Source organism: Aedes aegypti, chromosome 3 (genome assembly GCF_002204515.2).
Source record: "Aedes aegypti strain LVP_AGWG chromosome 3, AaegL5.0 Primary Assembly, whole genome shotgun sequence".
NCBI classification, from domain to species: Eukaryota; Metazoa; Arthropoda; class Insecta; order Diptera; family Culicidae; genus Aedes; species Aedes aegypti.
In genome coordinates, this window is record NC_035109.1 from 227978552 (window position 1) to 228002643 (window position 24092).

The window sequence follows — 24092 nt, forward strand, 5'->3', positions numbered from 1 at the left end:
TAACAGTTCATGTCTCAGTTACTACAATGCAGTATCACAATAAAAAGGACATTTTACCCTTGTTTACAGCTCTAACACTGCTATTTTTTGCAGTTATATATGACACATTGTTAACTTTTGCCATACCGTGCAATACAGATGCATTGAGTTGAAAATCTCTTGATTTTGCGCACTGATCCGTAATATGTCACAATTTGATCCATAATATGAAAATTGATCCATAATATGGTTTTCAGGAACCGACACAATTTTTAATTTTTATGCAATCCTATGTAAATATTACACTCAAAACAGTTTACTAACGGAAGTTCCAATTTGAAACGATTCGATTAGTGCTGTTAAATTACAATTTTACGTTTTCCATGTCCTTTTATTGATTTTTATAGGTTGGACTCCACACTGTTTGATCCATAACTGTGGGGTCATGGTACGATGAACTGAATCCGAGTGTGATGTCAGTTTTTCTTTGCTTATTTTACTACATACATTTCTCCAAATATTAACATAACAATTTTGTTTTCACAAGGTGTTACATAGCATGAATTTAGGAGATCCACCAGCGGAATGTTGGGTAATCATAGATGCTACTTGTGCAGAAGATGAAGGTGACAATGCAGAATCAATCGAATCAGAACATTGCGACTGCACGGCTGGTGCTGGAGAAACGTGTTCACATGTTGCGGCGACCTTGTATGCACTATCATATGCAAGAGAAATATGTCTTGGTCGACAGGTAAAAGTAACATATAGATTTGTTAGCGATTCAAATATTATATGATTGAATTTAATAGTTATCCGTCACGGAGCTTGCTACTTATTGGATGCAACCTGGAGGGAGTAGTGCAGACACAAACCTTTATGCAAAGGTTGATTCAATGGGTTTTGGACGTCGTCGTGAAACTTAAAGTGCATTGCGTCATGTTAAGGCCGCACGGGATGTCATCATAATCACCCTATCCATTTCAAGAAGCAAATCTCAAGAACCACTCCATATATCGATGCGAAAATGTATCACTATGATTTTATACATGTAGTGCACAACCCGATAAATTTTCAGCTTCATCTGTTCACTAAAACTCGAGATTTGCTTCCACAAAGTTTTGATGATTTTTGTTAGAGTGAGACAAAAGATAGAGAAAATAACACGGTCTCCCGTGTCCCCTTAATATAGAGAATAGCGACGAGGATTATAAAGAACTTATTCAGGCTATTGCGAGTTCAGGACAAAGAGTTGCAGCAAGCAAGGCATTTTTTCAAGAATCTATTGATGAAACGGAATCTCCCCATATCCAAAGGAGATTTGAACTGGAACGACTCTCGTTTTGCAACTTTTTTGATCGGAACAACGCTTCAAAATCCTTGGAAGATTTGATCGAAATAGCAGAGCTTATCAATTGGCACATCGAAAATGCCGATCAGATTTCAATCGAAGAACATACTAGAGATCAATCATCTGATCTTCTATGGTTCAAGTTACGTTTTAGTAGGGTAACGGCTTCAAACTTTGCGCGATGTGTTAAAGCAAGACAAAATACTCCTTCCAAATCTCTTCTGGCTACAATTTTTGGTGAAAATTCAGTGCAAAATATTCCAGCCACTCTTCATGGAAAACGTTGTGAGCACAAAGGTGTAACCATAGCTATTAATTATTTTCAACGTCAAAGTCATCGTAATGCAATCGATCGTAAATTTGGTTTGATGCTATCAGAAGATTATCCATTTTTTGCTGCATCGCCCGATCATTTACTTTTTTGTGAATGTTGCGGAACTATTGTCGTTGAAGTAAAATGTCCGTTTAAATTGGATACGCTCTCTGAACCTGAGGTCATAAATGTATTCAGCCATTCCATGAAAAACCGATCTAGTAGGTCTCCGAATTCCGTGAAAATTTGCTATTTTGTTCCTTATCCGAAATAAGGATACACGTATTTTTGGATTTTTTGATTAGGGTGACCATTTCCGAAATAAGGTGACCAGAAAAATCACAATTTTGCAAAAAAAATATTTTTAAAAATATTATAACTTTTGAACCTTTTGACCGATTTTCAATTTTTTTGGACGAAATGAAGGCTAAAGATTTTGACTTTTCAGGAAAAATATAAAATTTCACAAAAATTGTGTTTTTTACATGAAAAACTCAATAGTTTCCGTTTTTTCGTGTTTTGAAGGTCTCGTGACCAAAGGGGCTATCGCTGTTCTCATTTTTTCTTGAAAGTTCAGAAAATTCTACGTATACTGTCAAATTTTCAGCGATGTATGTTTTTTTTTTAGTTTTTGAGATATATTTTTTTGAAAATAAAAAATCAGTCATTTTTTATCGGCACACACTGTAGGTCTCAGCGCATTAGATTTGTAATGTTTAAAAAAATTATAACTTTTAAACAGCTTAACCGATTTCCAATCTTTTTGTATGGAATGAAAGCTTAAAATTTCAACTTTTCAGACAAAATTGAAAAATCTGATAAAAATATGTCAAAACGTGAAAAAATATAAAAATTTCTAGTTTTTTTTAGAAATTTTCATATTCCAAAAATTTTTTTTTTCAAAGTTTTCTATTTTTTCTGAAAAGTTGAGACCTTAAGCTTTCATTCCATAAAAAAAGATTGGAAATCGGTTAAGCTGTTCAAAAGTTATGATTTTTTTAAACATTACAAATCTAATGCGCTGAGATCTACAGTGTGTGCCGATGAAAAATGACTGATTTTTTATTTTCAAAAAAATATATCTCAAAAACTAAAAAACATACATCGCTGAAAATTTGACAGTTTACGTAAAATTTTCTGAACTTTTAAGAAGAAATGAGAGCAGCAATAGCCCCTTTGGGTCCGAGGCCTTCAAAACACGAAAAAAACGGAAACTATTGAGTTTTTTCATGTAAAAAACACAGTTTTTGCGAAATTTTATATTTTTCCCGAAAGAGATCAAAGCGTGCCGTGCTTCAAATCGGACGCGAAAATATTGTTGCAGCCGTCAAAGTGAAAAATAAAATTAATGTCTAGTAATATAAGAATAAAATTTTATTTTATTTATTCGTAAATGTAAAAGTGGAAAGTGAAAAATGAAAAAGTGATTTGGTTGAATTGTGTCCTCGGTACTGTGATACAGTTGGTTTTTGGCTGCCCCAAGCTCAACGAAGCATCCGGAAGTTACAGGCAACACATGATTTGAGTGAATCAATCCGGTGAGTTTGTTCCAGTATGATACTTTTCCTTTTGTAATCCCTCCGGACCGTATTTTTTTTCGCGTCGTGGAACTTCTGGTCGTTTCTTGGACGGAATTTTTCTTTCTTTTCGGAGGTTGACATTTATGTTCAGATTGCACGTTCTTTCCGGTCGGGTGTTACGCAGTTAACAAACGGTTGTGGGTGCTTTTTAACCGTTCGATGACCCTGGAGGGATCGATTCTGCTTTTCGTAGAATTCTTAGCAGAAAAACAGGCTGTGTTATCCTCGGGTGTTTATTTTGAACGCGCTTTTTTTTCGACTGTCCGAAAATACCGTACCGCCGGGCATCTCTTATTTTTTTTTACTTACGGACGGTTTTGAATGTTTGTATTTTATAATCCGATGACCCTGGAGGGATCGGTTTTGCTTTTTACTTGCAACACATATTACTGCACAATCGATTGCCGGCATTCAAAAGATTAAATTGAAAACACTTAAACAACAAATGCCCACGGTCTATCGCCAGCTTTCTAGGCTAATCCTGACAATATACCTCTCCCAACCTCCAACTCCCGTAGCACTTATGAGGGTGTCGCTGAGTCGGTGGCCTCTCATTAAGTAAGTGCTACATCAACATTTCCTTCCCCTATCCCAAGTTACGGTAAAGATGGGCGTAGCCGGGAATAGCGATATTCATGCTTTTAGTATTCTTGTTTATGATTAGAACAAGGTATACTCCCCTGCCTTGTTCCTGAAAGCAATCAGGATGATAATATTAAAAAGAAACATGAATATTGCTAGTATCCAATCTACGAGGTATACCGTAACTACGCTAACGCTAATTTTATATTTTTCCCGAAAAGTCAAAATCTTTCACCTTCATTTCGTCCAAAAAGATTGAAAATTGGTCAAACGGTTTAAAAGTTATAATTTTTTTTAAAAATAAAAATTTTGCAAAATCGCGATTTTTTGGTCATCCTATTTCGGAAATGGTCACCCTAATCAAAAAATCCAAAAATACGTGTATCCTTATTTCGGATAAGGAACAAAATAGCAAATTTGCACGGAATTCGGAGACCCACTAGATCGGTTTTTCATGGAATGGCTGTATTGCTAAATCGATCTCAGCCGTACTTGCTGAGAGATCATGACAATAATATTATCCTGATTCCTCGCCATCAGTACTACTATCAAGTACAAATGCATATATTCATATGTAAAGCGTCATATGGATTGTTGGTTGTGTGGGCACCAAACTTTTCTATAATATTAAAAATTGAAAAAATATGAAGAATTTTGGACAAACCACTCTGAAAAAGCTGCATCTTTTTTCAAAAATGTGCTGGCTCCTGAAATTCTAGGTCAAAATTTTTCCACACATCGATGATGCCAATTATGTTATTGAGACAATAACATTGCAAGTGAGAATTTAGTTATTGTGTGAGATTATTGTAAGTTCTCTAAGAAATAAACTATTCGAAAAATTGTTTTCAATGTTTTGATTTGTAGCTGTTTGAGAGTAAGCCCACCCAGCCTGGCTGCTCCACTGGTAATTTATTCGAACCTCTCTCCAGAAAACTTCTCCCCTCTCATAAGGTAAAACATGTCACAATCCAAATATGGCTATCACAAAGACCGGCTTATGCCCCTATTCACTAAGCTAGGTAGCACCGTCCAGCACACTGCCCATGTTCGCATAGTCGACCTAAGCGCCAATATGACCAATCCAATCCAACTTTATTTATGGCTGAACAATAAATTCAATGTTGAGAAAGCCAACAGTAGTTATATATATATTAAAAAAAAAACTCTTCAAACCATTAATTCTATTGAAAATGGTCGGTGTTCAGACAGACCGGGCTAGATCATATTTTGGCCTTGTAAACATAAGTCAAGGACTCTGTCAATTTCGATTTTTCCGATGCTATTTTGATGTTTCATCAAACAGTTAGATCCATTATTTCAGTAAATAATGCAAATATTTTTCGATTCCGAACACTTGGGGTACGTTTTCTTTAAATCATAAAAAAATACTTAGTTCAGGCTGTCTGAACACCGACCAAATAATCTTTCAACCTCATTTCTCACTGATGCCAATGCTCTAGTACGTTCTATTGCAACCGAACTCATTTGATGCCGCTTACTTGATGAATCTGGTACTTTGAGTACGGTCAGCAAGAACAAGATCTCCTGGACTAATATTGTCTAAGAATCCGCAGTTTTCAGTGATATACTTATCTGATGAACGACCAGAGTATGGTTTCGAAATGAACTATATTGTTCCGAAAGGTGTTATGCCAAACATTTATTTAACAGTGTAGTGGTGCTAGTAATTACTGTACATTTTGATTATGGCATCTTTCATTCCAGGTTTTTCAGTAAAAATTTCAAAACAATCTACTATTACTGATATATTGCTTTAAAATATTTCCTTGTACTTCTGTGAACAATTACTTTTCAAGATGTCAGGTGATGGCCATTTAACCAATCCTTTGAGCTGCTTACACAAAGAGTAAAGTGTCGAGTAGAAGTTTTTTTGTTACTGTTGCCGAACATACATCCAAAACATTGGCCAAGGTATTGAAACTCAAACCAAGCCTCAAATACATCAGAACCACAATGAAAGATTGTTGCTTGTTGAGCGATGTGGAAAATGTGTTCATTCCTGTAAAATGAAATACTTAAAACTTCGTAGCACTATAACAATACAAAGCAAAGCTTTTTCGACAAAATTAAAAATAAGTACGAGAGCAGCATATGTTGGTAACCCTGTGAAATGCTTCACTTTTGAATCATTGTCCTCAAAGTAGTCTAGATCGTATTTGAAAAGCTCCAAAAGTTTTCTTTGATCTTCAATTGTTTTTACTAAATCTTCAATTTGGCGATTCTTTTGATCTAATTCGGTTTCATATTTCAGAATAAGCGCGACACGATCCGTACTGGTCGCGTTAGTTAAAATGTTCTCCAGCCAATCTTCATTCAAATTCATCTCATATTCGTCATTTGCATAGTAGTTCAAATTATCCTAAAAGTTGTAATTTTGATTATTATTTCAATGTTCCATGATAAGTTTATTAAAAAGATCCCTATAACAAGAAGACTGGGAGTTCTTCCATTTTCCCATATCCGTCGATCGTCACTGATGCCAGCGCCACTGTTTTGCTAAAGTGATAATTTTTCAGTCGGACAATTGGGGTTATTCTACGAGTGGCGTGAGGTGTGAATTGTCGGTCTCCTATAGCGAGGTGACCATCCTCGACTCGAGTGAACTTACTATCCATTTGGTCTCGTATAGCAGACCGACAATTCTCACCTCATACCACTGGTAGAATAGAACTCCTGATTTTTCGCAGAGCTCCCAGTCTTCTTGTTATAGTGATCTTCATTGTTGATGTAGATACTAAAATGATTGAAGGTTGCAGTATTTCAGGTCTGGGTATGACTCCGACGAATAAAAGCGCTTACGGAGAAGTAGAACGAAACCCTATCCAGAAATAGGTGCAACGAATGGCCATACTCTTGGAGGCGGCGAAATCCATCTCATTCGTCAGCCGGTGGGCGCTGATCTTTCTTCCTCCAGGTCAACCTGAGCGTTCAACCACTCCCTTCCATCACACTTCCTGCAACGCTACGTTGCCGAATCCACGGTCCTTCAACACATCGGAGAGTATGCGTGTGCTAACGATGATGTTGAGAGATTTGCAGTTCAACGTACCGAGCTTTCAATCACTGACTAGTCCCGTTTCACCGCTGTGGTCTTTGCCGTTTGCCCCGGTCTATATTTTCTTGATGATTATTCGTTGCTTGCTCTTTTACGGCTGGCTTGCAAGACCTGGCACCAACCTCCTAGATTTCCGGAGGATTCCCGAGCAGAAGAAAATAACTACTGAATACCAAATTGAGGTATTCCATACCAGATAATTTCCAATACTTCATACCTGAATGAGGTATGAATTAGCCCTGCATAAGAGGTAAAATACCTCAAATAATATCTCAAGCATATTCTACGAACACCAAACTGATAACTAGATCAGGTATTGTAATACCTCAATAATACTTGATGGATTTTCATATAAAAATGAAATTTTTCAATTGTAGTTCAATACCTCCAGCAGACCTCAATAGCTGTTTAATACCTCAATGAAGTATTTTTAATTGTTTTAAAGATTTTTTTCAATACTATTATAATACCAAATTTAGGTATTGACAACTGAACAATACCTAATTTTGATATGATACCAAAAAATGGTATGCATAAGTTATTGGGGAGTTATTTATTCCTCCTCGGGTTCCCCCTAAATATTCGGAGGGTCATTGTACACATCCTTCTCTGGCCTTCCATCATTGTACAGTCCTTCTCTGGCACTCGGACGATGATCAGCCGCCCCTGACATGGAGAACAGACGCTGTTGTGAGTCACTTCTAACATGGAGTACAGACGCTCCAGGTTCGTAGAAGCAAATCCCCATTTTTAGAAGCATACGACCATATTTTTTAACTATTCAGGCTCACGGATTTGTTGTTCAACGTTGCACTTGAGCTGCGTTCAGCAGATCTGGCGTACGGAGAAACGACACCATCATCAAATCAATGAAAAAAAATAAGGAAAATTAAACGTTGAAAGGACAAAAGATCGAAGAGCAAAAGAGAAGAGTCGAAAGTATTTTTTTTGCAATTCCGTTGCAAATCAGCTTACTTTTTATCAAGAGAATGGACAACATAATGGCCTACTTTTCCTACCGAAAGAAACAGTGCTGAAAAGTGCTACTTTTCAGCACTAATATCAGTATCGAAAAGTAACACATTTCAGTACTGTTTTGGGAGTTATTAAAATGATGTCTGATAACATCCATATGTGTTTTATTCAATTGTTCTGAATTTCTCAATAACTTAGTCAACTAGGGTCTGATTTTACATCCGTATGATGAACCAAATTGAGTGGGGTTGGAATTGTAGGTTCGGGTTCAGAATCAGAAGCTAGTTGACTGTGAGGGTTTCTGAGTTGAAATTACTATGAAATAAAAAAAATGAGTTGAAAATTCCTATGAAATAGGAGGCAGTAGAACATATAAGTTTGCTACAAAAAAGACGGGAGCTTTATGGGGCGATTCGTCCAGTTAACGTAGGGGCAGTAATTGAATTGACCCCAAAATAATCGGGGCCTCATGTTTCTCCGTTAGTGTAGTGTGTGAAATACTTAAGTGTGCAACACAGATCAATATTTCATGCGTCGTCATACCTTGTCCGTTCACGAATTTATAAGTAGATCCGTTTGGTTTCGGGGATGCGTGAAAATTTATGACTGTCATGGACTATGGTCAAACTACTGCATCACAGCCTACCTGATTGAAAAAATATAGAGTCGCATGGATGCCATGTGGATGCTTTTGAAATATGATTGTGTTCCTAAAAATGATGTAACTCAAACGGCATTTTCGTAATTGCAAAAAATGTTGTATGCAACGTGTTGCAAAACTCGAATTTTTCAGCACTCGTCGTATTTATCCAACTCGGCAAGCCTCGTCGGATAAATGTACGACTCGTGCTGAAAAAATCATCATTTTGCAACTTGTTGCATAAATAACTATTTCAAAGTAGGGAGACTTACGGCTTCGGCACCATTTGACTATTATCGGCAACCAAATTTCAAAGGCCAAATATACAATATTTTTCTATCAAAACACATCAGTGAAAACATTCAGATGATTCTTTGTTCTGTCCGCTTCCCGCTGGCGAGATTTCCGATACTAAACAAACGATATCGCCGGAGATGTCATTAATTCAAATGAGCACGCCTCAAAATGCGATTGATTTGGAGCTGCCGAAGAGATTCACCAGCAGTTGTTATGGGAAAATTGCCGAAGAGATTGAGGCTGCCGACAATAGTCATACTGGCAAGGGATGTTCGCAGCGTAGTAAAAACGTTTACAAAAGCATTTTTGACAAGTCTGTCGGTGTGAATCGATAGAGGATTGAGCAACGCATAAATGTAAAAAGAAAAACACGAAAATTACAAAAGAAGCACGGCATCGGCTTAAGCTGCCGAGAATACGTAAGTTCCCCTACTTAGTAATAATCTTCCACTACACAAATCATTTTTGACCATCCCTTCGACCACTAATTACTAAATACTTATTACCACACGGTCACATATGTTCATTGGCTATGCGGATGACATGAATCTCATTGGAATCGATCGCAGGGTAATTAACGAGGCCTTCGTGTCTCTCAAGAGACGATGATAACATGATAAACGATTCACCAAAACGAAAATAATATCAAATAAATATCGCATACCCTTACTTGGTAGCCACACGGCAGAACGCCAAACATCTAGCCGTCTAACACCCAACGACAGGTTGCGCGCTGTAATCTTTCTCTCTGTAAGCCGGTTCGATACCACTTTTCCTTTTTTTCTCTCCCGACCTATCAGACGGACCTGGGCAGCAACAAAGTGTCGCGACAGCCCCCGTCGAATAGTGGCGCATGGCCGGAGAAAACATCAAAAACTTATGTTCTCAAAATCATTTGGTATCATTTTGACAGGCTTCTGTATCATTTAGTGACAATTTCCTAAAATTTGAAATTGATCAGTTTTGTTTTCAATTTTTGGCAGCAGAATTGTTAAATTCAGCAAAATCGGACCGCTAAAAATTCATTTTGAATTATGGTTTTCAGAACTCCGTCATTTTAATACTAATGCAAATGGTCAATACTTTCAGATGTACAATATTGTACAAACTATTTAGTTTTTATTGCCCTTAGAGGTAGAGATTTCATTTTCATATTTCATTATTATTTGCCTGGTTCACCATTAAAATCAGCATTCTGTTTCATAACTCGTTGAAGATTCAACTGAAATCTTTAAAAGAATTTATGAGGTTATTGCACAATTTTATGCATTACGGTCAACTTTTGTGTTAGAATAGCCTTTTTGATCCAATTGGATAAAAAACCTTAATCTTGACAAATTTTACTTGAAAAACTGTTCTCGTTTTGACGTTTATTTTCAACGGGATGATATCGCGTATCGAAGAAGTAAATAGGTTATCATTTTCAATTGATTTATGATGCATATAAGATTTTTTCCGACCTCTGTATGAAATCGCGCCACTATGCATCATCGGTCCTCTCTAAGCAAACGGGAGTTGTAATACTGGTTTGATGGAGGAGTCGCGAGCGCACCGTTTTGGATTACGTATGATGTAAAATTCTTACGCGCCGCGCCGACCAGTCACAAAACACTCAATGAACACTTGCTTCACGGATAATTTGCTCCACACATCATCACCTACACGCGGCGTTTATTGGTCAAATTTTGGACGAATTACACAATTTATCGTGAGCGGTAGCGCTTGCATTTGAGGTGCGTTAACTGCCTAAAATCCCCGCTAACTGACTCTTCCCACGCTCGCACTCAACTTTGACCAAGAGAGGAAAGCACTGAACTTTAACAATTGTAACCGTGGAAATATACTGAAAGATTTTGCCGAGGGTTTTTCGTATGTCGTGCCTAATATCGGTAAACAATGTGGGCAGATCTTGATCTAGTTTTTGAAGTTCAACTGTCGTGATTATTTAGGCTGTTTAGATAATAGTCACTATTGAGATTGATAAACAAGGTGTACGAAAATTATCTGGGTTGATGGTTCTCATAAATTTTGAAAAAAAAAACAACATTCATTTCCTACACTAGACATAACGACAATACGCTATTTGGGAACCAAAAAAAAAATTTTTGGATCCGTCGTTGGGGGACATTGAGCCTAGGGGGTGAAAATGGGTCAAAGCATGAACTGAAATGTCTCTGCAAATATTGGGAACATTACTATACAATTTTTATTAAGTATTCAGTGCAGTTATTGACAAGTACTGTCAACAATAAGAGTTCGAGAAGCAGTAGTTTTTTTTTTATAACTAGTCATTGTCAATATAAGGCCATATAAAAATATTAATTTAGGGTGGATGAATACATAGGTAAAATCTCACAGTATGGCGGTTCAAAATTTAAAAATGTTTGAGAATCGAATCTCCCATATGCTCCTTACCATCCTTACCATAAAAATAGTGTTCTGTGAAATTATCAGCTTTCAAGGTGGGGATTTAAAGGTGTCCCAAAGACAATGTTGGTTTATATGGAAATTACTTTGGAGAAATTTTGAGATGTGTTTCAATCACGCTAGTACTGTAGTATGAGTACAAAAAATTTGCAGAAGACAAAAATTCAATCCTACGGATAGCGGAAGAGATATTCGTGAGTTTATTTCCTATTATTTAGCTTAATATGGGATTATAGCCCTGCAACCATGTACAAAAATCCCGAACAAAATTAGCTCAAAAGGGATTTGTTTCTTCAGCAACATCCTTCATTAAGGTTAGAAGAATGAGTTTTCAAAATGGGATGATAAGTTTGTACTTACATTAGGGGTCGTCCAAAAATGACGTAGCATTTTAGTGGGGAGGGGGGTCTTCAGGAATTTGTGACGACTTTTGACGATAGGGAGGGAGGGGTCTTAACTAGTAGACGTAGCATTTTTAATAATTTCGGTAAAACCAGTAGCGTTGAAAAAATTGACAACAGTTTCTATCTAACTTTTTTGTTTGACTTATTAAACTTGGATTACGAAATGATGATTCAGCTTCATAACATTGATATGATAAGATCAAAAATTTTCCAAGAAATTTTATATTTTCCTGATAAATATTGTGAATTTCTTTCACTACTGCACTGCGAAGTGCGGCTTCATAAGTGCAAAAATGCGAATAAAAGTGCGCACTTTTATTAGCGTTTCTGCACTTGTGAAAATTTCTGCGATAGTGGTGAAAGAAATGCGCAATACACAATAGGGTAGGTGTACCAGTTATGGTCATAGTGGTTCCCTATTTCGCCATACGTGATATCTTGAATTCCTTCACATTTTGAAAAATCTTTTGTATTTTAGCAGTAAAATAAAGGATAAATCATGATGTTAAAACATTCAAAAAGATTAAAAATGTAAAAGTTATCCAAATTTCGCATATGGCCAAATAGGGAACCACTATGGCCATAACTGGTACACTTTCCCTACAAGATTTTGTTAAGCTTTTAAAAGTTAGGTGAATAATGTACTATATTGCTGCCTAAACTATTTTATTTATAAATAAACATATTAAAAGTTCAATATGTTAAGTAAAAATCAATGCCTAACCGTCTTAGAAAATATTGTTTTTCCATTTGTTAATAAGACATGGAATCAACCGTTTTAGTTTGATTCATATTTTCTGTTGGAGCTTTATTTCTTCAAAAGAATACAATATAATCATTTAGGAAAATATTAACGTTATTATAGTAAAACAAGATATTTATTCAATGTTCCAGGATATCTCCTCTCAGTCAACTCATAGATTTGTTTTGATATATGAGTGCTCTTGATGGAATAGCCTGGATAATAATGTGGACATCAAATTTGAGTTTTATCGAAATTACCCTATCATCCTGGTTACTAAATTACTCGGTAATTCAGCGGAAGAGCATTTTTATTATATAAATGTTTCATTATGAGTTGTATCAGAATATTTCAGTATGGGGAGCGATGATGAAGTTTAGTTGAAATATGAACAAAGATGATTGTATGAAAATCGCTGATTTTTGAAACATTCCAATTATTGCTAATATTATTCTGAAGGGATTTAAATTTAGAGATAAGTAACAACTACTTGTTTAAGGCTTTAACAACAGCAAAAGTACGACAAATTAAATTCAACCTGTATAAACTGGGAACCAAAATCATGTAGCTTATGGGAAGTATGCACTTCGGCAGAAAAGTAATCGCCTATCTCGATGCGTGGAAAATTTCTTGCAAGAATTGCTCAAGAATTGCATTTCTCTTTGATCGCAGTACGCAGTTGAAAAGAAATGTAAATTCAAATGAAGCTCACTGTAGAAAATTTCTTGCTCAGAAATTTATACTTTTCTAGAGCGGAACAGCATACCTAGCATTAATCAGGAAATAAGTTTGTTTAAACTGTTTCACAAATGGTTTTTGAGCGGTACTGTAAATCAAACTATCATTCATCAGATTATCCTTATGTTTCAGTCAGTCACTAATATTAATTAATTACTTTGTTTTGAATTTCTGTATTATAATGTTACGTTTTAGCCCAATCGCTGAGGAAAACTAATAGAAAATAGGGGGGGGGGGGTTGCTTGATATGCTACGTATTTTCCAAGGGGGTATCAGCATTTGTGACTAAATGCTACGAGAGGCCCCCTACTTGTTTATCTGTTTAACTGAAAATTAATTTAATCACTCGAAAATTTTCATTTGACTTTCAATATCAATTATATGTCGTAAAAATTATGTGTATCGCATAGATTTTTAACCCTTTAATACCCAACCCCGCCTTTAGACGGGGTACACTTTGGAATTTTGTGTATTTTTTCGTAGCTCGGAAATTAAACTGATTTTATTTTTGGCTTAAACCTGACTCATAACACGCATATAAGAAAAGTTTTTATGATTTTTGAAACATTTTTGTATTATTGAAAATTGTTTGAAAAATTGCATTCTTATATAACCTACAAATGCCTGGGATTCATTTAACGTGTATTATAAAAAATCGTACCTTTTATATTTTTCTACGATCAACTTATCACAGAAGAAGAGCCTGATGGTATTGAAATGATTTCAAATCTGTTTTTTCCGTTATATATGTTGCAGAAAAAAAATAAAAAAATCATATTTTCAAAAGTATAGTAAAAACTTAAATTTTTATTATTGTCAAAAATCAGTAACCAGAAGAGGCTTCAAGAAAAAATTGAAAAAGAATGGGATGGTCAAAAATAAAAATAATAAAAATCAAAAACCAAAATTCGTAAATATGCGAAGAAAAATAAATTATTGCCCAAACCGTATTGAGAATGATTTTAGATAACGAAAAATAATATTTAGATCGAAAACAAAAATTTGGGTATTAGAGGATTAAGTTTAAGGCAAACTGGTTCCCAAGAAATAGGGTTTTTTCATAGTATATAAAGTAAAATAAATGTTAAATTCATAGTTTTGCTAGTACATATTCAGTTGAATTCTACAAGTAAATTCATGCCGAATAAACTACATTCATAGTCTTTAGTCTGATTTACAGACAAACAAATTCAGTACATAAGTTTTTTTTGTGTTAAAAAAAACAATAAAACAATTTTTAATGAAGTCCAAAATTTAGTTGTCTCTTCAAACACACTCGCTTGACTTCAACAAGTAAATACATGACGAGAAAACTACATGTCGTAGCCTTCACCTTTTATTTTACAGTCAAAATTCTCAGGGAATACTTTTTTTGTGTTTTTTTGACTATGTCCAAAACATAGAATTTTATATTTATGCTCAAACATGTTTATTATATTTATGCTCAAACATGTTCAGTTGACTTCTACAAGTAAATACATGCTTAAAAACTACATGTCACAGCTTCAAATTTTTATTTACAGACGAACAAACTCGGAAAATAAGTTTTTTGTATTGTTTTCTAGGTAAAAACAATTTTGAGTGCAGTTAAAACATGTTTTTCTACTCTGCAATATTCACTTGACTTCTACAAATAAATTCATGCCAAAAAAACTACATGTTACAGCTTTCAATTTTGTTATCTGACGATAAAGCTGAGGAAAAAAGTTTTCTGGGTAAAATAAATTTTAAGTGTTATCGGAAATTTATTTTTCTACTCAAACATGTTCATTAGACTTCCGCAATCAATTTTATGTTGAAAAATATGTATGTCATCGCTTTGAATTTTGAGTAGCAGGCAAATGGGTCCAAAAATTGGGGGTTCCATAATATTTTAAGTAATATAAATTTTGAGTGTAATCAACAAATTCTATTTCTGCTCAAACATGTGAATAACACTCAAACAAGCAAAGCAATGTCGAAAAAAGTAGATGTCACCGCTTTGAATTTTGTTTTATTAATTGGCTGATACAAATATTAAATTTCTTTTATGTCCGTGACCACTTGGAAGGTACGAGGGGGGGGATATAAAAATAAATAATGAACAAAAATATAACAATGAAAAAATTATTTTTATTTTTTATGAAAGTTGTTTTTTAATCGTCTTCGGGATCATTATTCTACTTGTTTTTTACTTTAACACTGCTGCAGATAAAAAAATCTCAAAAAGTATTTTCAAACATTTAACAAAATATCCATTATGTTGTATACTGCCCATAACTGCATAACAGTCACATTCGACATTTTTGACAAATTGGAATTAATACCATGGAGAGTCATAAATTGATAAAAACTATCGATCAACTTACTAAAATCTGTGAGATTGTTCTAGAAAATTCGAAAAAAAAATACCAAGTTGTTTTGTCACATTGGTAATTATAATCGCATAACAGTCACACTGAGATTATAAATGAGCCTCGTAATGTAATAGCAGTGATATTTCTATCAAAATTATTTTCTAACAATTCGCCTAGTATGCGATATGAGTTCTACAAAATATCAGCCTCAAAATTGAATTCCTGGTAATTTTTAGAAATTTTAGTATCCTTCCATAGTGCCATAAAATGCAAACTTGGTATTCCATTTACTCAATGCCTACTTTTGTCGAATGTTACAAATATGCAGCTATGGGGCAGTATAGCAAATTTAAGGATTTTAATTGTTCTGTAGCTTAAGGGCTATTATTATTATAGTTAAGAAATTCGGGATTTTGCCACTAGACGGCGCTAGTGAGCATGAAACTTTTGTTTCTCGGATCTCATGATCCTGACCACATAGCAAGATAACGTCTTCGGCAAAGTTGTTCGGTAACTCAAGGACTATCATTGTATGAGCTAGTTTATTCAAAATTTTGCCACTAGGTGGCGCTAGTGAGCATAAAACATTTGTTTCGCAAATAACTCAGAAACCTGATCACTTAGATATATGGTGTCTTCGGCAGAGTTGTTCAGTAGCTCAAATTCTTTCTTTGTTTAATCCTTAAAGTTCGAGATTTTGCAAAATAATGATAGTCCCTAAGCTTCTAAACAACTTTGCCGATGGTGCCTGTCTAAAAAATCGAGATCCTGCAGTATCCGCAAAACAAAAAAAACAATGCTCACTAGCGCCACCTGGTGGCAAAATATTCTATTTTTTGGCTCAAATAATGATAGCCCTTGAGCTATCGAACTACTTTGCCGAAGACACTATCTTTCTAAGTGGTCAAGCTCCTGAGATATCTGCAAACATAAGTTTCATGCTCACTAGCGCCGCCTAGTGGCAAAATTTTGAATCAAATAGCTCTAAAAATGATAGTCATTTACTTACTCAACAACTTTGCCCAAGACGACATCCGTCTAAATGGTCAGGATCCTGAAATATCTGCGAAACAAAAGTAAAACTTCCATGCCCACTAGTGCTACCTAGCGATCAAATTCCTAATTAAATGAGGTATCATCAGATAGTGCTTCACCTCCAGAACAACTTTACTAAAGACCCCAAGTTTTTATATTATCTGGATTTTAAGATATGACGATTTCAAACTGTGGTTTCCTCGAAGCGTACATAGTGCGTTCATTATTATGCGAGTTCCATGTACATTTGTTGATTTTATCGTATTATAAAGGGCCACACTGTAAATAAAAACTGTCGAGTATTGTTCTTAAGAAGATACTTGAGGAATACATTTTGGTTTGGTGTCGATAGATATCTTTGTTGCAAAATTATAGCATATAAATCACAACTGTTGTACAAAGTACAACAGCGCGACAGCGCGAAGGTTAATTGACCAAGCCTCATTGTAAGATTCAGATATCGAGAATACGAAAGAAATCTGCTCCATTGATTACTTTTTTGATAATAACCTTCCAGTCTTCGCGTGGTTGGTTACCGTCAGAACCACCCACGCTGCTGTTGTGAACGGAAACCAGGTTTTTTTTCACTCGTGTTGTACAAAATACAACAGCGCGATGACTGAAGTGTTAATATTTATTTGATATTAGGAATCATTTGTCTAGGTTCGATGTACCCTTAGTAGATAGTCGCACTAGTGCAAGATCGTTTTGCTATAAATCGTTGCAAAATATGTTTAGACATGAAGGTCTGGAGCAATTTCTCTAAGTACTATTGATTTACAATCCGATTTTGTTCAAAATATGATCAGAATAAAAGTTTCGATTAAAATTTAAGCTCCCTTAGGCTTATAATAGGCAAAGTAGCACTTCTAAGAAGCACTATTTTCTAATAAACAAAAGATAGGAAGAATTGGAAACCTTTTTACATCAATCAAAAGCTTTTGAACCATTCTTGAAAGGATAAGTATAAACATTTCCACGGCTCTCATGTCAAGGTCCTGGGATCGAATTACATTCTTCCTACTTCTTTCGGAAGGGAAGCAAAGACGTTGATATCGAGATGAACTAGTCAAGTGCTAAAAATCTGGTTTATAAATGTAAAGAAAAAAAAAGGTTTTGTAAAAATACTTTAATGGGTTTGTCTACGCCATGAAGCTACTATAGGAAACAGAAATTAGAAATAGTGTCACTATAGCCTCATCTATAGTGGCACAACCCATATTAACCTTTACGTTACCGACCTCCGATATGGCATTTTCAAATAGCTGCCATTTCGTCAATTTGCCAATATCTTGGCAGATTCTTAGGATAAACCTTTTGATTTCCATAATGGATTTTTTTTATAGATAACTCTAAAAATATATTGTAGAACAATTAAATCGGCATGTTTTATAAAAATAAATTATAAAGACAATTTTCTTAAAAAAAAAACGTTTTTTTTTTTAAACCACATTCATTCATTTATTTAGTTAACATCTAAACAGATAACACTGAATCAACAATTTTCTCTCGTCGATTATTCGTTGCTCGAGAACCACCTTTAGTTGATTTTTTAAAGGTACTAGTTATCTGTCATAAATTGACAATGCGGAATTCGGAACCATACCGGAGATATTTCAGGTTGTACTGGGGTCACGAGTGTGCCAAATTGAGCAAATGTGATTATTTTTTTATTTATTGCAGTTACAACATCGAAGTTTTTATGTAAAACGTAAGATAATAATCGATTGTTATCATTTAAACATAGTTTGAAATAATAGACCGCTCCGGAACACCGTAGTCGGTTCCGCCGGGGTCCCCATGGGGACATTTTCGTTTCATGTCCAAAACATATCGTGCGACGTCTTAATTTTCATGAATTTGGGAGAACATGTCAGTAAAAAAAACTCGGTACGAACAGATGTGACCATTCCATGGCTCCTGGCACAGGTTCCACAAGGGTCTCTTGGGGTACATTTTCGTTTCATGTCCAAAACATACCTTCAATAACCTTCATAAATTCGAGGGAACTGAATAATAAATGAAGAATCAGTTTATTATCAACTGGCTACTCCAAGTGGAACTTCCACTCGATGGAACATGTTAATAAACGAAAGATAATTTCGGACCGGTTCTGCCAAAGTTACCTGGAACGGTTTACGCCATAGCTTCTCTGGTAAAATTTCCGATTTATGTTCGAAAAATGCCGTGAAAACTAATGTGATCAATCCAGAGTACCAAGCACAGGCTCCGCCAGGGCTTGCATGGAGACTTTCCATTTAACGATTAAAACATGCCATGCGTCACCCAAGTTTATAAGCATTCGAACTTCGAACTGACATGTTCTTCCAAATTCATGAAGCTTAGGACGTCGCACGGTATGTTTTGGACATGAAACGGGAAAGGGGGCCTGGCGGAACCTGTTTCAGGTGCTCTGGAGTGACCAAATCTGTTGATATTTACTTTATTCCTACTTAATTTACATGCCCTGTCGAATTCACGAAGATTGAGACGTCGCACGGTATGATTTGGACATGGAACGAAAATGTCCCCAAAGAGGCCCTGGTGGAACCGACTACGGTGTTCCGAAGCGGTCCACTAACACAAATTAATCACATTTCCAAAATTTGACTCCCTCGTGACCCCAGTACAACCCGGAATATCTCCGGTATGATTCCGAATTTCGTATTGTCTATTTAGGACAAATAACTAGTACTTTTTTAAAGTTAAATGAAGATGGTTTCAAAAAAATCGAATGTAAATTGACGAAATGGCAGCTATTTGAAAAAAGCCATTTCGTAGGTCGGATACGTAAAGGTTAAATACAAAAATATAAGTTTTCGTAGTTCTCATATATTTTACCACAAGACCAAGATAACAGATGCCGTTAAACATTTTGCTGGTATTTTTCGGCTTTAAACGAATATTTGTTCTTAGCTGTGCGGCTATTGGAACACCGACCCTACATAGGAAATTTGAAAAAGTATTTCAGTCTGATTCCCTCTGATCGGAGGCCCGGGCCAATTACCCATTTCCTTCCTCAAATCTTGGCCCACCCACAACTTCAAATGCATGCTTAACTGTTTTGTCATCAAAATACCTAAGCTTTTTTTTTAAATTTATGTTTAAGATGAAAAATTCTGTAATTTGTTAAGATTTCAACAATGCCTGACATGAGAAAAAAAAATCCACTTGATTCTTTTTTCGAGGGATTGGTAAAATATTCCATAGTAGAAAGCGTTGTGTTTGGATGGGCAGCTAATTCTTCCGAAAGAGGTGCACTTTGCTAAAAAGGACTACGTGATTATTGAGCTGAAATCGTATTCAGGTTAACTTCTGCGTTCATGAGTCCTCTCATGGCGTAGTGGTAACGCGCCCCAACTAGAGATCGGGGAGTCGTGAGTTCGATTCTCACTGAGAAGACGTGTAACTTTTTCGCAAATCTTCACATCAATTTGTCCATCTAATCCAATTGCAAATTATATGTAATGTTTAGCTTTTCGGTAGTTGTTAAACTTCCACTCGGCTGGTTAGCCGTAAACCACGATTCATAATTAAAAACAAGTGTTTCCATTGCAATATTTTTGAAAGTCGAGATAAGATATGACTGAAAGCCAAACAAAATGTTTAATTATCAAAATAAAGAAGGGCGTATACGGAATAAAAAAGGACAAAAACATGGAAACAGATCTATGGACTTGATAATAATTTACAATTATTTCCTCTTTTTGTAATGATTGATGTAGTTTTCGTTTTCGTTTAAATTTTTCAATTCTATTTCTCACGGCTTACAACTCTAGGAAACTGGTTTGGAAGAAATGGGAACTATTATATAATATACTCAAACATATGAAATTGTCATCAGTTATTACACAAGCGCTTCTTCTTCTTTCTGGCGTTACGTCCAAACTAGGACAAAGCCTGCTTCTCAGATTAGTGTTCTTATGAGCACTTCCACAGGTAATGAGAGCTTTCTTTGCCGATTGACCATTTTTGCATGTGTATATAGTGTGCCAGGTACGAAAATACTCTATGCCCTGGGAATCGAGAAAATTTCCTTTACGAAAAGATCCTCGACCAGCGGGATTCGAACCCACGACCCTCAGCATGGTCATGCTGAATAGCTGCGCGTTTACCGCTACGGCTATCTGGGCCCCACAAGCGCTAGTAAGATTGACTTTTAAACCGTGCGCTTTTTCAAATTTCTCAGTATTTGTTTTTGGGATTTTGGCATGTCAGGGGTTAATCATAAAATAAACTTCCTTTTATCTATCAGCCTAGATAGATGTGTAGTGTTAGTTTACGATTGTTTCAATTGGCTGGAAATAACACTAAGGACCGTTTGATCCGGTGGATATTGCACTAGTCTCTTGTTCTCCACCCACCCTTTATTCATGGTGTGATGTGCCTTCATGATTACAGTGCCTTGGAATGAATGCTTAGGCAGGTCTAAATTAAACTTAACCGCAAACGGAGGCTATGAAGTATAGTATTGTGTACTTTCTGCGCTACTCGTAGCCATGGTACAGATGACCTTGTGTTCTTATTTTTGTTTAGAAAAAATCGATTGCCCATCTTCAGTCGCCAACATGTGGATCAATACAGTTGTGATTATGGATATGTTGTTATCAAAATGTTACCATCTATACATAAGGTTTCGCATTATGCGTCTTACACAGTGTATTCTGTGTTTTTTTCGCCTTAGTCGACTTTTATAGATATCGATCTGTTTTTCCGCTGCTGGTATTTTTCATGGTGATACTGAAAACAGTGTAAACATGCTCAGAATTCTGTTTTAGATATCCCCAGAAATCTTTTAAAATTTCTAGATCGATTTTCATCAAAAATTCAACAATAAATGCGAATATTCCCTCAAATAACTCCTTTTAAGAATTTCTATTCCATATCTTGACAATCCGCCCCTAAGGATTTCTTGGCCGAGTGGTTTGAGTCTGCGGCTACAAAGCAAAGCTATGCTGAATGTGTCTGGGTTCGATTCCCAGTCGGTCCAGGATCGTTTCGTAATGGAAATTTTTTTGACTTTCCAGGGCATAGGGTATCATCGTACTCGCCACACGATATATGAATGCGAAAATGGCAACTTTGGCAAAGAAAGCTATCAGTTAATAACTGTAGAAGTGCTCATTGAACACTTAACTGAGAAGCAGGCTCTGTTTCTGTGAGGACGTTATGTCGAGAAGAAGAAGAACTTGACAATCCTTGAGTAAATGACCTCTACAAGATTGACCATTAAATTTTCGATTCTAATTATATAAACAAATTAATGCAGAGAAATCTTGCGATATGTGAGAATTTCTGCAAAAAAAATCACCAGTTTCTACATAATTTCTTTATTTATAATACGACTTCCTTGTTGCCTAAAAATATTATAATATTTAATTTCCCGTTCAAAGAGCTTTAGCAGGATATCTACGAATTACGTTCAAGAACATTAAACATATCATTTTTATCATCGATATAAAATTTTATCCTTAATATGTATATAGTGGTAGATATTTGAGAAGATATTTTTTGAAGTTTCAAAACTTTTGTTGCAATCTATTTCTGCTTCATCGGTTTCTATTGACATGTACCAAGTCCTAATAAACCAATGTTTTAGATTTGTTTCAATGCACTTTTTTCAGATAGTTTTGAATCTGCATCATTTAAAAAAATGCTTCCTTTTTTCACTCAATATAACATGCAGATTTTATCTTCACATCAGTTTTGACAAAAAAGTATGTTTTTGATATTCCGCCAATCACAAATGTCATTCCCGATTTTTTCCGCAGGACACGCACTCCTATTGTTTAGATCCTTGTCTTCTCAAGAGCTCAACCAAATCACTGCACTTCCAAATAATAATCACAGGGCACGAACTATCCGTCTGGCCACCTGCCTGCCAGCCTGCCTGCTCGCTCAATCCCACACTCAGTGATCTAGTTCACTGGAACTAACGACGACACGACAGCCCCAAATGACACTATCTTACCCGCTGCCGATCGAAAACCAACGGAAAAAAGCGATACGCGCGCGCGAACACACGCTGAACCTCTACGACCACGGCGATCTGTGCGGTGCGTCCGTTTGGAATCAAATCGCGTTTGCGACTGAATAAAGTGCGCCAAAAGTACGCAAGATGATCGTTTGCTCGGGCTTCGGCGGGTAAACCGTAGAAACCATTGCTTGGAAGTTGGTTTAGCATCACACCGTAGTGAAGTGAGTGCATAGCTTTGTCCACTTTGGCCTGTTGTATGTTTTTAGCGTCTACTACTCTCTCGACGGCTGCATATGGCTCGTCGGCTCGGAGTGGGCTTATGGGTAGTCGATGCTGTTTAGGTGATAGCATGAAGCACGTTCTGAGAATGACGGAATGCTTGGAAACGCCGAATCGTTGCAATTGTTACTTAACATTGAGATAGGTTTGATTCATGCTGCTTGAATGAAAACTGCGTTGGATGTTATCGATTCATTACCCAAAAATTGTGGGTACTATTAGAGATTAATTGTTTCCAATTTCTAGAATAAACCTGAAATTTTTACCAAAGTGCTTATAAACTAAATGAACTGGATGAAAACGAATGTATAACATATTTTCAAGACATAAAAGAACAAAAGATCGAAAAACAATAGGCAGAACGCACAGAAGGCAAGAAGTCGATAAAAAAAACAAAAAGGGACCAAATGTCGGACTTGTGTTTTTAAAGAAGGTATAATTTTACACGGACTATTTTCGACCCTTCGACTTTCTTTCACTCGACTATTTGCCCTTTCAACCCTGATTACCCGCAACAGTTCATTTGAAGGGAAAGTTAAGTCCATCACTTTGGTCATAACGGTTTAGATCCTTGTGAACCTTCTGGAAAAATGTCTTGAAATTTAATATTTGTGAATGCCGCTTGGGTAAAATGGATCTTCTTACCGTAAAAGAAAGATTTGTAGAAGCAAAACGATAGTGGGGTGAGTATTCACAGAACGCAATTTTTTCGTACAGTTTTGACCAATTGCAGGGCTCTGAGATAGAATCGATCTTTTTACCAAAAGAAAGTATTTTTATGGCCAAAAAATGATGAAATGCGTATTCAAATCACGTGTTGTTTTCATACAGTCCAATTTAATTATATATTCAATAGTTCTTTTTTTTAAATAAGTGCTTTAAACATCTGTTCTATCCCAGCAGATTCCAGGAAAAGTCCATTAGTGTCTGATTTCTAACAAAAAAAAAAAAAAAGGAAAACAGGGAAATATGATTTTGGTCGGATTAACATACGATTAGATAGTGTACAGTGAAGACTCAACCCATTATCAATCTACCCATGCCAAAACAAATTCAAGATATTTTTCGCAAAAAAAAACAGCTCACTTTGCGGTGGTTGTTCATTTGGCATAAAGTCATGAATCAACGTCAGTAACCAAATACTGTTTTACCATAAAAAATGCCCAAGTTTGGGGGTCTGTTTATCAATTTCAGTTTAGAACCATTGGCTGAAAATAATAATTGGGATACATTAAATACATTTCCCTGCTGCCACTGTGTGTACAGTCAAACTTTCATAAAGGGACCACCCTAGCAACACACATGTTATTATTGCGTATTATCAACAGATATATAGCCAAATTTAGTCATAAATAAGT

At 35.8% G+C, this 24092-nt stretch overlaps 1 protein-coding gene across 2 annotated transcripts in view; it reads right to left on the reverse strand.

The window, feature by feature from the left end:
* The window catches only part of LOC5567303 (phospholipase B1, membrane-associated), a 63523-nt gene extending 40663 nt beyond the window's left edge, over positions 1-22860 (reverse strand). For both annotated transcript variants that reach the window (XM_021851776.1, XM_021851775.1), the window contains exon 1: positions 22450-22860. The gene's annotated coding sequence lies outside the window, so the exon portion shown is untranslated. The remainder of the gene's footprint in view (positions 1-22449) is intronic.
* Positions 22861-24092: the final 1232 nt, after the last annotated feature.